The sequence below is a fragment of the Micromesistius poutassou genome (genome assembly GCF_964030765.1).
Source record: "Micromesistius poutassou genome assembly, chromosome: 1".
NCBI lineage: Eukaryota > Metazoa > Chordata > Actinopteri > Gadiformes > Gadidae > Micromesistius > Micromesistius poutassou.
Genome location: NC_140271.1, coordinates 28,881,865 through 28,884,364, shown reverse-complemented (window position 1 = coordinate 28,884,364; position 2,500 = coordinate 28,881,865). Strand labels below are relative to the sequence as shown.

The following is a 2,500-nucleotide window of genomic DNA, read 5'->3' as shown; positions in this document are numbered from 1 at the left end:
CACCTGGTATTCCCAGGCGGTCTCCCATCCAAGTACTAACCAGGCCCGACCGTGCTTAGCTTCCGAGATCAGACGAGATCGGGCGTGTTCACGGTGGTGTGGCCTTAAGCAATTACTCATGGCACCAGACAGGACTTTAAACAGGAGAAAGGATGATTTTTTTTACCACAAATGAAAATAGATTACAGCACCTGGTATTCCCAGGCGGTGTCCCATCCAAGTACTAACCAGGCCCGACCGTGCTTAGCTTCCGAGATCAGACGAGATCGGGCGTGTTCATGGTGGTGTGGCCTTAAGCAGTTGCACCTGGCACCAGACAGGACTTTAAACAGGAGAAAGGATGATTTTTTTTACCCCAAATGAAAATAGATTACAGCACCTGGTATTCCCAGGCGGTCTCCCATCCAAGTACTAACAAGGCCGACCGTGCTTAGCTTCCGAGATCAGACGAGATCGGGCGTGTAGCCTTAAGCAATTACTCATGGCACCAGACAGGACTTTAAACAGGAGAAAGGATGATTTTTTTTACCCCAAATGAAAATAGATTACAGCAGCTGGTATTCCCAGGCGGTCTCCCATCCAAGTACTAAACAGGCCCGACCGTGCTTAGCTTCCGAGATCAGACGAGATCGGGCGTGTTCACGGTGGTGTGGCCTTAAGCAATTACTCATGGCACCAGACAGGACTTTAAACAGGAGAAAGGATGATTTTTTTTACCACAAATGAAAATAGATTACAGCACCTGGTATTCCCAGGCGGTCTCCCATCCAAGTACTAACCAGGCCCGACCGTGCTTAGCTTCCGACATCAGACGAGATCGGGCGTGTTCACGGTGGTGTGGCCTTAAGCAATTACTCATGGCACCAGACAGGACTTTAAACAGGAGAAAGTATGATTTTTTTTACCACAAATGAAAATAGATTACAGCACCTGGTATTCCCAGGCGGTCTCCCATCCAAGTACTAACCAGGCCCGACCGTGCTTAGCTTCCGAGATCAGACGAGATCGGGCGTGTTCATGGTGGTGCGGCCTTAATCAATTACTCATGGCACCAGACAGGACATTAAACAGGAGAAAGGATGATTTTTTTTTACCACAAATGAAAATAAATTACAGCACCTGGTATTCCCAGGCGGTCTCCCATCCAAGTAATAACCAAGCCCGACCGTGCTTAGCTTCCGAGATCAGACGAGATCGGGCGTGTTCACGGTGGTGTGGCCTTAATCAATTGCACCTGGCACCAGACAGGACTTTAAACAGGAGAAAGGATGATTCTTTTTACCCCAAATGAAAATAGATTACAGCACCTGGTATTGCCAGGCGGTGTCCCATCCAAGTACTAACCAGGCCCGACCGTGCTTAGCTTCCGAGATCAGACGAGATCGGGCGTGTAGCCTTAAGCAATTACTCATGGCACCAGACAGGACTTTAAACAGGAGAAAGGATGATTTTTTTTACCCCAAATGAAAATAGATTACAGCAGCTGGTATTCCCAGGCGGTCTCCCATCCAAGTACTAAACAGGCCCGACCGTGCTTAGCTTCCGAGATCAGACGAGATCGGGCGTGTTCACGGTGGTGTGGCCTTAAGCAATTACTCATGGCACCAGACAGGACTTTAAACAGGAGAAAGTATGATTTTTTTTACCACAAATGAAAATAGATTACAGCACCTGGTATTCCCAGGCGGTCTCCCATCCAAGTACTAACCAGGCCCGACCGTGCTTAGCTTCCGAGATCAGACGAGATCGGGCGTGTAGCCTTAAGCAATTACTCATGGCACCAGACAGGACTTTAAACAGGAGAAAGGATGATTTTTTTTACCCCAAATGAAAATAGATTACAGCAGCTGGTATTCCCAGGCGGTCTCCCATCCAAGTACTAAACAGGCCCGACCGTGCTTAGCTTCCGAGATCAGACGAGATCGGGCGTGTTCACGGTGGTGTGGCCTTAAGCAATTACTCATGGCACCAGACAGGACTTTAAACAGGAGAAAGGATGATTTTTTTTACCACAAATGAAAATAGATTACAGCACCTGGTATTCCCAGGCGGTCTCCCATCCAAGTACTAACCAGGCCCGACCGTGCTTAGCTTCCGAGATCAGACGAGATCGGGCGTGTTCATGGTGGTGCGGCCTTAATCAATTACTCATGGCACCAGACAGGACATTAAACAGGAGAAAGGATGATTTTTTTTACCACAAATGAAAATAAATTACAGCACCTGGTATTCCCAGGCGGTCTCCCATCCAAGTAATAACCAAGCCCGACCGTGCTTAGCTTCCGAGATCAGACGAGATCGGGCGTGTTCACGGTGGTGTGGCCTTAATCAATTGCACCTGGCACCAGACAGGACTTTAAACAGGAGAAAGGATGATTCTTTTTACCCCAAATGAAAATAGATTACAGCACCTGGTATTGCCAGGCGGTGTCCCATCCAAGTACTAACCAGGCCCGACCGTGCTTAGCTTCCGAGATCAGACGAGATCGGGCGTGTAGCC

At 48.4% G+C, this 2,500-nt stretch overlaps 10 non-coding genes across 10 annotated transcripts in view; all 10 read right to left on the bottom strand.

Annotated features, from left to right (window-relative positions):
- LOC311388399 (5S ribosomal RNA) overlaps positions 1-110 on the bottom strand; it is a 119-nt gene extending 9 nt beyond the window's left edge. Inside the window, exon 1 of the ribosomal RNA XR_014654861.1 lies at positions 1-110. This exon is cut by the window's left edge and continues 9 nt beyond it. This is a non-coding gene — a ribosomal RNA (5S ribosomal RNA).
- Positions 111-179: 69 nt separating this feature from the next.
- On the bottom strand, positions 180-298 carry LOC311413484 (5S ribosomal RNA). The gene has a single exon (XR_014677760.1). It is a non-coding gene; the product is annotated as a 5S ribosomal RNA (ribosomal RNA).
- A 244-nt stretch (positions 299-542) lies between these two features.
- On the bottom strand, positions 543-661 carry LOC311419512 (5S ribosomal RNA). Its single transcript, XR_014683263.1, has one exon. It is a non-coding gene; the product is annotated as a 5S ribosomal RNA (ribosomal RNA).
- Positions 662-730: 69 nt separating this feature from the next.
- LOC311409982 (5S ribosomal RNA) lies at positions 731-849 on the bottom strand. The gene has a single exon (XR_014674555.1). It is a non-coding gene; the product is annotated as a 5S ribosomal RNA (ribosomal RNA).
- Positions 850-918: 69 nt separating this feature from the next.
- LOC311408408 (5S ribosomal RNA) lies at positions 919-1,037 on the bottom strand. Its single transcript, XR_014673118.1, has one exon. It is a non-coding gene; the product is annotated as a 5S ribosomal RNA (ribosomal RNA).
- A 70-nt stretch (positions 1,038-1,107) lies between these two features.
- LOC311415813 (5S ribosomal RNA) lies at positions 1,108-1,226 on the bottom strand. Its single transcript, XR_014679888.1, has one exon. It is a non-coding gene; the product is annotated as a 5S ribosomal RNA (ribosomal RNA).
- A 245-nt stretch (positions 1,227-1,471) lies between these two features.
- Positions 1,472-1,590, bottom strand: LOC311419511 (5S ribosomal RNA). Its single transcript, XR_014683262.1, has one exon. It is a non-coding gene; the product is annotated as a 5S ribosomal RNA (ribosomal RNA).
- A 245-nt stretch (positions 1,591-1,835) lies between these two features.
- LOC311419510 (5S ribosomal RNA) lies at positions 1,836-1,954 on the bottom strand. Its single transcript, XR_014683261.1, has one exon. It is a non-coding gene; the product is annotated as a 5S ribosomal RNA (ribosomal RNA).
- Positions 1,955-2,023: 69 nt separating this feature from the next.
- On the bottom strand, positions 2,024-2,142 carry LOC311408407 (5S ribosomal RNA). The gene has a single exon (XR_014673117.1). It is a non-coding gene; the product is annotated as a 5S ribosomal RNA (ribosomal RNA).
- A 69-nt stretch (positions 2,143-2,211) lies between these two features.
- LOC311415812 (5S ribosomal RNA) lies at positions 2,212-2,330 on the bottom strand. The gene has a single exon (XR_014679887.1). It is a non-coding gene; the product is annotated as a 5S ribosomal RNA (ribosomal RNA).
- Between the last annotated feature and the right edge of the window lie 170 nt (positions 2,331-2,500).